This window comes from Phocoena sinus, chromosome 17 (genome assembly GCF_008692025.1).
Source record: "Phocoena sinus isolate mPhoSin1 chromosome 17, mPhoSin1.pri, whole genome shotgun sequence".
Lineage (NCBI taxonomy): Eukaryota > Metazoa > Chordata > Mammalia > Artiodactyla > Phocoenidae > Phocoena > Phocoena sinus.
In genome coordinates this window covers 9,488,249-9,502,540 of record NC_045779.1, presented here as the reverse complement: position 1 = coordinate 9,502,540, position 14,292 = coordinate 9,488,249, and the positions used below count along the sequence as shown (strand labels likewise).

General features: G+C 43.2%; 1 protein-coding gene across 10 annotated transcripts in view; it reads right to left on the bottom strand.

Moving 5' to 3' along the window:
* Window positions 1-6,565, bottom strand: part of YTHDF3 (YTH N6-methyladenosine RNA binding protein 3) — a 33,789-nt gene extending 27,224 nt beyond the window's left edge. For 2 of the 10 annotated variants that reach the window (XM_032609781.1, XM_032609785.1), the window contains exons 1-3: window positions 6,211-6,514; window positions 5,686-5,710; window positions 5,501-5,555 (exon numbers count right to left, since the gene is read on the bottom strand). The gene's annotated coding sequence lies outside the window, so the exon portion shown is untranslated. Of the gene's footprint in view, window positions 1-2,235; window positions 2,382-5,500; window positions 5,556-5,685; window positions 6,170-6,210 lie in introns of those variants that run through there. The other 8 variants (XM_032609784.1, XM_032609783.1, XM_032609780.1 and 5 more) reach the window with 8 other exon arrangements.
* Between the last annotated feature and the right edge of the window lie 7,727 nt (window positions 6,566-14,292).

The window sequence follows — 14,292 nt, the reverse complement described above, 5'->3', positions numbered from 1 at the left end:
ATAACCTAATATTTTCAATATTTTTCAAATCAAATCGGAAACTTATCCTGCGTTCTTTGTTCTTTTCATTTAAAAACCCCCTTTAGGATTAACTTAATTTTGGATATAAATATTTATGTGCCACCAAAAACTTACAAATCTTGTATATATAGGCCCAAGATTACATAAATACATATACACTTCTCATTACTAAAAACATAACGTAAATATCCCAATTTCAACACTGTAGTAAGCAGTTAAATTAAAATGTTGGAAGGGTTTGCTAATGCTATGTTTCAATCTAAAATAACCACTTTAAGCAGTGTTATCGACAAGATAGATTTCTGAACATTCTCTACCTTTGTTAAATCACTTTACTACTCAGTCCAATAAAGGTAAATAAATAACCTTGTTTGGTAACTGACGTTAAAATAAATATCTTAAGTGTCTCCAGTCAAAGAAAGTGGCTAAAATTCACTTGAAGCAATATCACAATAAATAAATATTATCATAAAAAATCCAAATAAAAAGGACCTTTGCTCTAAACAAAAAACCATGAAGACTTTCACAAGAAAGTACAAATAAAACTAAGACACTAAAGATAACCGTGATTACTCTTGCAACATACGATAAAACCAGTCAGAGTGATTTATAATGCCATATTTGTTCAGAGATCACTTCCATAAATGCTCTATATCAAGCTGTTGTTCTGGACACTGTCTCAGTGCTTTTGAGCACAGACTCAAGGTAAAAAGATCCTGGGTTTGAATCCCAAGTCCAACACGGAGAAGTTGGGGGAATCTCTAGTTAGTAACTTAACCTGTCTAACTCTGACTACTTCTTTATTCAAGGAGGTTATTAATAGTACCTACCTCATCTCATCTGAGTATTCAATGACAGTATTTAATAATCTTGGATATTATTACCACATAAAATATTACAAGATCCAAACAGGACTAAAAATTACTTTAGGACCACATAAACAAGCTTATGACTAATCGACTAATCTCTTGGAAACAAAAAAAAGCCCCTCAATACCTGAAGATTTGTTGCTTAAAAATACAGTATTTTTAATACCAATACTTAAATATAAAAATATTATAAATTAAGGTTAGGAGCAATGGATTTACGTTGTGTGTTCTTCTATAATATCGTGACATCTTTATTTTCCCTAATCATTCCAATGAGTTCAGAGACATAAATGAAATATACAAGTTGACAGAGTCATGGGAGCAAAAATAGGTAAAATCCCGTAGTTCTTTGCCACCCACTGAGTAGCAATGATCACTCAAAAAATACTACTCTGTGAAGTTTCCAAGTAGACCTCTCATGATTCTACACTGCCCCTCAGAGACTACAAAAGAAACCTCAAGGTCACCGTGATCCTGGCTCCACTGAGGTGGCTTAACTGCATTTGATAAGGAATGCATCAATGCCAGAGTTGAGCTAAATGTGCTCCCCAGAATTTAAATATGTAACAGCCACTAGAAACAAAATTAAAGTGGAGGGTACCTTAGGTTATTTCAGGTGGGCTAATCATTTCAGCCCAAGAGATTCTAACGTATCTGTTCTCCTTTACCACTCCTCTATCAAGGATAGTTATGCCTGGTCTATTACCTCCTGAAAAAGAATTCTTCACTACGTGCCTGGACTGGTACATATTTGTCACTGTTACGTACGTATTTAACAGTATCTGAAACAGCTTCCCATTTCAAAATTACAACTATTATCTCTTGTATTCATTAGATTATCAGAAGTTTAGTCCACACTGCTAAAACAGTAAAAAAGTACCTACTTAAAATTTATCCAAATATATATTATACTGATCTTCTTACTCATCTGCTCTGTTCTATCTTTTCTTCTAATTCTAAGAGGCTGAGACTAAGAAAATAATCTCATACACTAAGTAAATAGTCTATAGTCATTTATAATGATGCATTAAAATGTCTAAGTCCTAAAAGATCATTCACGGACTATGTCAATCTAAGGAAAAAATGTTTTATTTCGTTTTAAGTATTTCACGCATACTGATAAGCAATTTGCATCAAATTAGAATCTGAATAAGAAGCTAGCCCTAGAGTTTCAGAAGCATACCTTTCTTAAAGAAATTCAATTGTCTTAAAGACTTCAGGTTTTGAACATTACTTAATGACAATCTAACGTCTTGGAGACTGAAAGCCATTAAATAGTAATGAAATCCAAGCTAGTCCCATAGTCTGTACAAGTTCTTCAGGGAAAAAAGAACAGATGACTTACATGATTCTTCGCCTGTTTCCTCTGCTCTATGAAGCAGAGTCAAATCAAGATAGAACATGGGCCTTAGGAGCCAGGTGATTCTTTGCTCTGGTCCTGACTACATCAAGTTAGGAAAGTCAACAGATCTGTGCATCATGTTTTCCCACCTACAAAAACAGCGACAATACCATATACCCTCTATCTCCTTATAGGAATGTTTTGAGGATTAATAAAATGAAGCCTAAAATAACAGTAAAGTGCTTTGCAGTCATTTCCCGAGGGGTTAGGGGTAGGGTGGAGAGAGGATACAAAAGATATTGCCAAAATACAAGGCATTTTCCACTACTTTTCTGAAACACTAAAAGATAGCCAAATTCAGCCTAATTCTTTTAAATTGCAGTACCAAACAATGACTATGTCCCTCTGTTGGGAGGGGCAGGTGAGGAGAGGAGGGAAAAGATAAATTCCTTTCCATATATTTGCCTATTTATAAACTTAAGGGATAGGAGGAAGCAGGCAGCAAGGCCTGCGGCTACTAGTAGCAAGGGATCTGACACTTTTATCTGTGGTGCCTGCAGGGAAAGGAATGGTACTTTTATTCCAGCAAGCAAAAATTCCACTTGTTAAATAAATAAAAGTGATATGAAGTCAGTTTTAAATTATGGGCAAATAGGTACATAACTATCCTTAAATTTCTACTATCCTTCAGTACTACCCTGGCCAAGGATAAAAGAGTTCTAATATTTAACATAGGGACAATCTATTATAAAGAATTCAAACTTATAAACAAGTAAACCTAGAAGTATACTTAATACTACAAAAGCATTTTTGCCTTACAAAGAGATTGATATAGAATTCCTTTTAAATTTTTGCTCCTTTAGTGTATATAAGGACATACAGAAAAATACTTAGTAGAAAATCAAAGACATTGAAGCCAGGTGTTGGGCTAATGCTGTCAACTGAAGACTATTAAGAAAGGAAATACACAGTCCCTGAAATCATATTAAGTCAACTAAAAAGGATTATGCTTTCAGAATTCTGGTAATTCCTCAGGGACATGCATTTTTCATGAGGTTGATAAGTTCTGAATTCAAGTTTAATACTCATATTCTTAGAACACCGGACTGTAGTTCAAGAAAAATAACTTTGCTTTCTGCTTCATAAAAGTAAACAGAAAAATTATAAAACAATTTTACTAGCTTGAAAACCAAGTCAACTAAGGCAGAGTAGTTTTTCTTAAACACACATATATCTACTTGTATCAGTTCACTGGAACTGCTGCCTTTTCCTTGTAATTCTCAGAGGCATAAAAATACAAGTAATGTGTATGTGTATTTGTACACTTGTAGTATCTACCAATTTAAAGCAGCTTAAATGATTACCAATACTTTTAGGCCAATAGAATTTTTCCCTCCTGCCAGGTCTTAGGCAATAGTCTTCCTGCACCTTAACAATAAATAGAGGAGGTGAGGCAGCAATTATCATGGCTACTGGAGCAATGGACTACTTTAACTACAACCCTGGTAACATACAATAGGATTTACGGCTAGAATTGTTACTTTTATTTTACAGAGAGAGGGGAAATTCTGACCGAAAGGTACAATGTGTTCAAGCTCACTTGGCAAGTCAGCAGTATGAGAACACAGGTCTCCTAGGAATCCTACTCCATTGTTCTATCCATGGATGAAATTATGAACTGAAGAGTATGGGGGAAAGCAAGAAAAATTTCTTGGAATGAACAACTATCCAAATAAATACTTTGTATGTGTGTCTAAATACATCTAACAGAGGTGATACAAATGGATTAAAAAAATTTTACTAACCAATAAATATTTATTTGTAGTTGATACACAATTTTATTTATAGAAAATTTATACCTCTGATATCAAAGATGTCATGAGGACATACCTAAGTGAAATAACTGTCATAAATCAAACTTACAGTAGTACAGTAATGGCTTACAATGCTGTAGATGATCTATTTTGTTTTGTCAAACAAGTTAAGTACTTCATAGAACTTGCACTTACCTTAAAGCAGGTAACACAAAACACTTAGCATTTCAAATAGCCTTGCAAAGTGCCACCTCCCCACAGATCTAGGATAAAATAATTTATGCTAGGCAATAATGACCACAGATTGCACATATGTCCAAGTCTATATACTTCCTAATGGGCAGACTAACAAAAGAAGAAATTAATGGATCATTCTTTTTAGATTTACAAATAAATTTTTTTAAAACTCACTTAAAATAAATCAACAATATCAAATTCTGAGCTTTGTGCTTATACCACAGAAGATAATTCTAAAATTAAATTCTAAAATGTAAAATTGCTGTTTATATACATCTTTAATCAAAATAAAGCAATGAATTTGTTACCTAATACAGTGCCATATAACTAGTATGTAAAAATTCTCAAAAAAATTGTACTACAACTCAAAAGAAAATTAAGCTGTGCATACAGAACCCATTCCTTTCAAATGTGCAATAGCTAATAAAAACCCTAAGAACGTAAGGAGCACCAATAAAAGACATTAAACTTTACATCTAGAAGGCGACTGTAGATCTTACTTTGTAGGTAATACTTCACTACAGAAATAAGAAACATGAAGCATAATTCTATTTAGTCTAATTTCAAGCCCTATTACAAAATGTAATAAATACATAGTTCACTGTAATGTTATTTAATTGGCACCATCCCAAGAAAGCAGTTATTGTTCTACCCTTACTAATGTCACATGATTAATGTCATGTTTCAGTCAGCTGACTGTATGGTTCCATATTAATAAACACAAATCACACTAATTTTTAAAAAATGCTTGACTTTCAGCAGTATTTTTTTTTTCTTTTAGCTAAAGAGTAAATCATATAATCCTGGAAGGAACCTCACAAATTATTTCCTTCCCAATCCTTTCTAAAGTACCATATTGAGTCAAACCTTGCAAGACTTACAGAGTAAGATGACATGCCTGTTCCGTTCTGATCTCTAACTGGCTACTGCCTCAATGGGACCGACTTCAACGGAACCAGTGACTAACGGTACAATTTCCACTACTGGAACACAGAATTCTATGTGGGCTGCGCGTTCCAACGTAAACCAGACAGGAAGAAAATGTCCACTTATCTACATACACTGGGAGAATCTGTGGCTGAAGTCACATAATACAGACTGTAAAATTTTAAAAAATGTCACTACATTCATAACAATACCTCCTTAAGTGAAATACAAGCTAATAAAACGGTTCCTCGTATCACTTTGGTTTCTATAAAGACCTACCAAGGACCTACCAAACTTTCGGACAGCATTTGGCTGCCTTAGCCGAGACGAACTGTTTCTCTAATCCTACATTTCAAAAAAACAAAAACAAAACAAAACAAAAACAAAATATCAAAACCAAAAAGGCCTTCACATAGTTTAAAAGTAACATCAAACCAACAATGAGAAATAAAGGTAAAAAAATATCCGAACTCACCTTTATTTCCTTGCCCTTTAGGTCTCTGTGTAGCAAGATGAAAGATGTGGTAATAAGGAAAAATTAAAAAAAAAAAAAGGAAGAGAGAAAAAGCGTGTTAATCAGAGACGTTATCCGAGACAAGTTATTTTAAACAATCCGCGTAGGAGTGAAACCCACCACATCCTCCATCGCCACCGACCGCCCACCCATGCCGGGGCTTAGCCCTCCGACCCGCCACTCGGAAGCCGTCTCCCAGCGCTCGCCCGGGGTCAGCCCCACTTCTGCCGCCCTCAGGACGCGTCCGAAGGCCCCGGAGCGCAGTCCTGCCTCCACCCTCCGCGGCCCCCGCGGCCGCCCGCCTGGACCGCAGGCTCCGCGGCCCGGGCGCACGCCCCGGCTTGGGCGGCGGGACCGCAACCAGTCGTGCCCGGGGCACCGTTACAAGCCCGGCGGCGGCGGCGACGGGGAGGAGCCGGAGCCCCACGCGAGGGTGGAGCTCCGGGGCTCGGGCCTTCGCCGAGCCTGCGGCCTCTGCTCCCTCACCTGATCCACGCTAGTGGCTGACATTCTTCACCGCAACCCGAGAGCTGCTGCTGCTACCGCCGCCGCCGCCGCCGCCTGGGCCTCTCCCCGTGCACTCACAGCAGTTGGCTGCCGCCCTCGGCCGAGAGACTCTTCCAGCCGCCGCCGCCGCTCGCTAAGAAGCCAGAAAGAGGGCCTCGCGCTCGGGAGTCGGTGGAAGGGGCCCGTCTCTTCCGCTTGCACACTCTCCTCCCCTCTCTCTCTCTCCCCTTCTCGGGTCCACAATGGCGGACAGGCTCCCTAGCCTCACTTCCGCTCTGAGCCTCCCTGACCTTCCGCTCTCCACTCTGACGTCCGCGCTCACCTCGCTCTTCCTCCCCCACCCTCCCGCCACAGGCCTTGGCTCCGCCTCCGCACCCTCACGTGATCTGAGACGGGCCCGAGCGGCCGACCGCTCGGCGCATGCGCCGCGTACGGAGCGCGGTTGTGCGGCTGCGAGCGCCGGCTTTCTGGGGCGACTCAGTGTCTGCTCGGAGGTGGCAGGGTACGCGTCGGGGGGCGGCGGCGGCAGCAGCGGGGAGCCGGCCAGGAGCCGGAGTCTTGTCTCATTCTGGGCGGGAAGTGGGCGTGGGCGGCAGGCCGGCCCTGCCCGGGGTTGTAGAGCCCGGCCGGCGGCGCCCTCCCGGCGGCGGAGTGAACGTTGGTGGGTAGGAACTCCGCGGCCGTCCAAGGCCACGTGGGCGGCGGGATGAGTCCGAGGCCCTCGGTACGGAGTTGCTGGGCGAACCGCGAGCCAGCACGTGCAGCGAAAGTGGCTGGGTTGCGGCTCTGGGCGCCGACACTTAAAAGCACATAGGAGGTGCCCCGGCAAGTGTTCGTTCTCTCCAAACCCCAGGAGCATGGTAGGAATAACTCACATTAACCGTCACCTCTGAGGTCAGACTTTACCCTCCCCTGACGTTGATTTTGATGAATGAATAAAGTTACCTTGGGAGAGGTAAGCACAGTTGCAGGACGTTTTTCCAGTCCTAAAAGGACAGAAGTTTAAAGGTTCAAGAGAAACTGGTAAAGTTACTTTTTTGCAAATTGGCAAAACCAAAGGAGCTGATTTACAACATTTTGAATGGTTGGTTGAAACAACGTCTTTGCAATAAAGGCAAAGATTTCTTAGACTCAATGTAAAGAAATTACTTAAATGGCCAAATCCTTACTTTACTTAAAAGCCATCGGTTAAGTGATAGTTTATAAAATATAAAATTGCTAAGTTATAGGATTGACTTTGTGTTCAACAATGCAACAATATTTTAGAAGCAATGAAGAGAAATGAATCTTATCTCGAGGGTCCAGTGTTTCATATACATCACCAAGAGGCATTTTGCAGGTCTGCTTAGCTCCCCAGTCTCTCCCATTTTGCCACAAGTCCCTAGTGGGACTCTGCCTGATTCTCAGCTCAGGCTGAATGCTTTTGCAATTTCCCAAGACCGCCCTGCTCCACCCTACCCCACCCTTCCAATTGCTGCTCTTAATCTCTCCCGTCTGTCCATCCTCCCTCCTTACAGACCTTAGCCTGAAAGAGTTTGCTACTACAGTACCTGTTATGAGTGGGGAAACAAACGGAGGGTGTACAAGAGGAAGCATGTGAAATCTTAACAGGCTTTGCCTTCCAACCTTAATTATCTTAGTTAAAAAGCATGGCTTTGGGATCCAAACCAATCTGAGTTTGAATTACAGCTGGGCTAGATACATTAGTTGTATAACCTTGGGAAAGTCACTGAACTTTTCTAAGCCTTAGTTTCCCCGTGAGTAAAATGAGATCAGATATGGATCATTCCTGGCAGAGCTTAAGCCCTCAAGAAGCAGTGGCTATACAGGGCTGATTTCTGGTTCCTTTGCTAAAGAATTCCCAGAATGGTGGTAATAGCTTACGTTTGTTCATCACTACGTGTCAGGTACTGTAATCATTAAAATCCTCAGCGCATCGTTGGGCATTAAGTGCTGTTGACAAAAACTGACACGCAATGAGGCTAAGAAAAGCGCCTGAAACAACACAGCTGATCACTGTGAGAGCCAGGATTGGAACACAGGCAGCTTGGCTCCAGAGCTTGTACTGTAGCCACCATATAATGCTGCCTAATGACATGTTCTGGTGAGTTTCTGTTCTCTGTCTGTCCCCCAACAAACTCCTTCCTTCCATATTATCCTAACTAGCCTGGAGTTCTGAAGTTGCAGAATGCAGCACTACCTACCATGAGATGTGGGCCATTTAATATTAACTATGTTTTAAGTACCTGTGGGAGCTATCTCAGATCCTCCCCACTGCCTCCAGAAGTGTGCAGACTCTAGCTGTAGAGTCTAGATTCTAGACAGTGCTTCACTCTTGCGCAGGGCCGCAGGCACCTCAGCCTCCTAGTGAATACCCGCTCTGGTCACAGCTTGGAAAGGAGAGGGCAGGCTGGATTTCAGCCCCCTTTCACTCCTCAGCCACCTTGCTGCCTTTATCCAGTGAGCTTCCACTCTGCACAGTGGCAGTCGTGGGCCCTGCACTTCTGCATGACTCTTTGTATCCATTCCAGTTAGGTTCAGCTGCAGGTGATAGCAAGTCCAAGATAACGGGAACTTAAGACAGGTCAGTTTTTCTTTCATACAAAAGAGGTTTGGAGGGGCTTCCCTGGTGGTGCAGTGGTTAAGAATCCGCCTGCCAATGCAGGGCACATGGGTTCGATCCCTGGTCTGGGAAGATCCCACATGCCACGGAGCGTCTAAGCTCATGTGCCACAACTACTGAGCCTGCGCTCTAGAGCCCACGAGCCACAACTACTGATCCCGCGTGCTGCAACTACCGAAGCCCGCACGCCTAGAGCCCATGCTCCACAACAAGAGAAGCCACTGCAATGAGAAGCCTGCGCACCGCAACAAAGAGTAGCCCCCGCTCACCGCAACTAGAGGAACCCTGCATGCAGCAACGAAGACCCAACGCAGCCAAAAAAAAATAAATAAATTTTTTTTAAAAATTGGTCTGGAGGTAGTCAGTCCAGGGCTTGGGCTGCTGTCACAGAGTCAGGTATTGGGCTTCTTACAGCCTGTTTTGCCACCATCCTCGTGATAACACTTCCACCTGGGGTCCGAGATGACTGTTCAACTTCCAGCCATCATAGTCATTCCTACCAGCAGAAAGCAAGGTGAAGAAAGGCACCTTTCTCCCCTTTAAGGACATTTTGTAGAAATTGCACTTCTCCCTGTCTCCTAACTAGGGCACAGTCTTACGAAAATACCAACTTAAGGAAACTTGGAGGATATATTTTGATGTATTCTGGTTGGCCATGTGCTCAGTTAAAAATCAAAGTTTACTATTAAGGAAGAAGGTGACAGTGGATAGTGAGAGACAAATTATAATAAACTGTGTGCATAGTAATTACCCAGATTCACTTCCTTACCTAGCAGCATTTAAACTTCTCTTTGAATTTTTGCCAATATTTAAGACAATTTCTAAGGCTTTTTGTTATCATTAAGTAACATAGTATAAGTGAACCAAGCATGGAAAATTCAATGTGAGGGTTGATTGATGCATTTTTAGAAGGAAGGAATCCTTAAATATCATGCTTAAGGTAAAACTAAGAGCTGAGCAGAACAGTGAATAAACCCCTCCTCCCACCAAAAAGAAAAGTAAACCTGCTTTGAAAGAGAAAAGTCAACAACTTTTTTTCATTCTTGTGTATACTACAGAGAAATTTACAATGACAGGAAGAAACAGAAAACATCAAGTAGCCCTAAGGTTTCCGTAAACCGGTGTTTTCCAGAGCGTTTCCCTAGTAACAGCATCTCTGGGGAGCTTAATACAAATGCAAATGCTCAGGACCCACTGTATTTACCAAATCAGAAACTGCGTGGGGAACTTCATTTTGAAATCATTGTAGATTAACAGAAATGTTGCAAAGATAGTACAGAGAATTCCTTTGTATCCTTCACCCAGCTTTCCCTAAGGTTCACAAATTACTTAACCAGGTATATTTAGCAAAACTAGGAAATTGACATTGTTGCAGTACTATTACCTACAGACTATCGGGATTTCCAGTTTTTTCACTAACGTTCTTTTTCTTTGTCTCCCCCAGTTTTTGAGTTTCTTCATCTTTTCTTGTCTCATGGCCTTGACACTTTTGAAGAGTACTGGGCAGATGTTTTTAGAACGAACCTCAAATTGAGTTTTTCTGATGTTTCCTTCCTCACAACTAGGTGGGGCTGGTGGATTTAGGGGAACAATACCAAAGGTGAGATGCCTTTCTTATCACATCATAACAGGGGGCATGTGACATCGATATGACTTACCAGGGATCATGTTAATCTTGGTCATTTGGTTAAAGGGATGTCTGCCAGGTTTTCCACTTTCCATATTATAGTCTTGGGAGGTGAGTCAGGAAATCCAGCCCACACGCAAGGAGAAGGGGATTAAAGCTCCACCTCCTGGAGTATTTAGAATTCTTGTGCAGGGAAGGTTTGTCCTTTCTTCCATATTTATTTATATCACTATGGACTCATGGATATTTATTCTTTGGGTTATAATCCAGTACTGTCGTAATTTATTTAGTTGCTCAGATTGTTCCAAGCTTTGGCCACTGGGAGATCAGATTGATATTTGCCATACCCCTGTTCTTTTTTTTTTTTTCCCCCCAAGCACTTCACTTTGGAGCACAACTATTTGATTCATTCTAATGTTTACTACAGGGACATTTACAATGACAAGGAAAAGGCAACAGAAAACATCAAGTAGCCCTAAGGTCTCCCTAAAGCATCTCAAAGTATGGTCCTGGGATAACAGCATCATTGCTACCTGGGAGTTTGTTTGAAATGCAAATTCCCCAGGGCTCCACCCCATAGTTACAAAATCAGAAACTCTGGGCTTGGGTCCCAACAAGCTATATTTTATCAAGCTCAACAGGTGATTCTGAGGCACACTAAAGTTTTAGAACCACTGCACCTAAGTTTCCCCAAAGATCCAGGTCAGAAACCTACTCAAAGAACCCGTAAATTCTGTTACTAGCCTTGGTGAAAGAGTTTCTGAAAAACTTCTGGTTATTTGCATTAAACATAAAGCAGACAAGGGGGGGGACCTTGAAGATGGCGGAAGAGTAAGACGCGGAGATCGCCTTCCTCCCCACGGATACACCAGAAATACATCCACACGTGGAACAACTCCTACAGAACTCCTACTGAAGGCTGGCAGAAGACCTCAGACCTCCCAAAAGGCAAGAAACTCCCCACGTAACTGGGTAGGGCAAAAGAAAAAACAGAGACAAAAGAATAAGGACGGCACCTGCACCAGTGGGAGGGAGCTGTGAAGGAGGAAAAGTTTCCACACACTAGGAAGCCCCTCCGCGGGCGGAGACTGCGGGAGGCAGAGGGGGGAGTTTCGGGACCGCGGAGTAGTGCACAGCGACGGGTGCGGAGGGCAAAGCGGGGAGATTCCTGCACAGACGATGGGTGCTGACCGGCACTCACCAGCCCGAGTGGCTTGTCTGCTCACCCGCCGGGGCGGGCGGGGCTGCGAGCTGAGGCTCGGGTTTTGGTTTTGGACGGAGCTCAGGGAGAGGACTGGGGTTGGCGGCTTGAACATAGCCTGAAGGGGTTAGTGCACCACGACTAGCCGGGAGGGAGTTCGGGGAAAAGCCTGCACCGGCCGAAGAGGCAAGAGACTTTTTCTTCCCTCTTTGTTTCCTGGTGCGCGAGGAGAGGGGTTTAAGAGCGCTGCTTAAAGGAACTCCAGAGACGGGCGCGAGCCGCGGCTAAAAGCGCGAACCCCAGAGACGGGCGCGAGCCGCGGCTGAGGGCGCGAGCCCCCGAGACGGGCGCGAGCCGCGGCTGAAAGCGCAAACCCCAGAGACTGGCGCGAGCCGCGGCTAAAACCGCGGACCCCAGAGACGGGCGGGAGACGCTAAGGCTGCTGCTGCCGCCACCAAGGGGCCTGTGTGCGAGCACAGGTCACTCTCCACACCCCTCTTCCGCGGAGCCTGTGCAGCCCGCCACTGCCAGGTTCCCGGGATCCAGGGACAACTTCCCCGGGACAGCGCACGGCGGGCCTCAGGCTGGTGCAACGTCACGCCGGCCTCTGCCGCAACGTTACGCTGCCTCTGCCGCCGCAGGCCGGCCCCGCACGCAGTGCCCCTCCTTCCCCCATCCCCCAACCCCCGGCCTGAGTGAGCCGGAGGCCCCGAATCAGCGGCTCCTTTAACCCCGTCCTGTCTGAGCGAAAAAACAGACGCCCTCCAGCGACCTACACGCAAGAGGCAGGGCCAAATCCAAAGCTGAGCTCCTGTGAGCTGTGAGAACAAAGAAGAGAAAGGGAAATCTCTCCCAGCAGCCACAGAAGCAGCGGATTAAAGCTCCACAATCAACTTGATATACCCTGCATCTGTGGAATACCTGAATAGACAAGGAATGATCCCAAATTGAAGAGGTGGAATTTAGGAGCGAGATCTATGATTTTTTTTCCCTTTTCCTCTTTTTGTGAATGTGTACGTGTATGCTTCTGTGTGACATCTAGTCTGTATACTCTAGCTTCCACCATTTGTCCTAGGGCTATATCCGTCCATGACTTTTTTTTAAAAATTCTTTTTCTTAATAATTAAGTTTAATTGTAATAACTTTATTATACTTTACCTTCGTTCTTTCTTTCTTTCCTTCCTTCCCTCCCTCCTTTAGACAACGAATCACCCCAAATTGAGGAGGTGGTCTCAGGGAGCAGGATTTATGATTTTTCCCCCTTTACCTCTTTTTGTGAAGGTGTATGTGTATGCTTCTGTGTAAGATTTTCTCTGTATAGCTTTGCTTCCAACATTTGTCCTAAGGTTCTATCCGTCCCTTTTTTTTTTTTCTAAATATTTTTTAATTCAATAACTATATTATACTTTATTTTATTTTTACTGTATCATCTTTCTTTCTGTCTTTTTTTCCTTCTTTCCTCCTTCCTTCCTTCCTCCCTCCCTCCCTCCCTCCCTCCTTTCTTTCCTTCTTTGCTTCTTTCTTCCTTCCTTCCTTTCCTCCTTTCCCTCTTTCTTTACTCATACTTCTACTAATTCTCCCTACTTTTTCTCCCTTTTATTCTGAGCTGTGTGGATGAAAGGCTCTTGGTGCTCCAGCCAGGAGTCAGGGCTCTGCCTCTGAGGTAGGAGAGCCAACTTCAGGACACTGGTCAACAAGAGACCTCCCAGCTCCACATAATATTAAACGGTGGAAATATCCCAGAGACCTCCATCTTAACACCAGCACCCAGCTTCACTCAACGACCAGCAAGCCATAGTGCTGGACAACCTATGCCAAACAACTAGCAAAACAGGAACACAACCCCACCCATTAGCAGAGAGGCTGCCTAAAATCATAATAAGGCCACAGACACCCCAAAACACACCACCAGACGTGAACCTGCCCACTAGAGAGACAAGATCCAGCCTCATCCAGCACAACACAGGCACTAGTCCCCTCCACCAGGAAGCCTACACAACCCACTGAAACAACCTTAGCCACTGGAGACAGACATCAAAAACAACGGGAACTACGAACCTGCAGCCTGCAAAAAGGAGACCCCAAACACAGTAAGATAAGCAAAATGAGAAGACAGAAAAACACACAGCAGATGAAGGAGCAAGATAAAAACCCACCAGACCTAACAAATGAAGAGGAAATAGGCAATCTACCTGAAAAAGAATTCAGAATAATGATAGTAAGGATGATCCGAAATCTTGGAAGTAGAATGGACAAAATGCAAGAAACAGTTAACAAGGACCTACAAGAACTAAAGATGAAACAAGCAACGATGAACAATGCAATAAATGAAATTAAAATCACTCTAGATAGGATCAATAGCAGAATAACTGAGGCAGAAGAACGGATAAGTGACCTGGAAGATAAAGTAGTGGAAATAACTACTGCAGAGCAGAATAAAGAAAAAAGAATGAAAAGAACTGAGGACAGTCTCAGAGACCTCTGGGACAACATGAAACGCACCAACATTCGAATTATAGGGGTTCCAGAAGAAGAAGAAAGAAAGAAAGGGACTGAGAAAATATTTGAAGAGATTATAGTTGAAAACTTCCCTAATATGGGAAAGGAAAT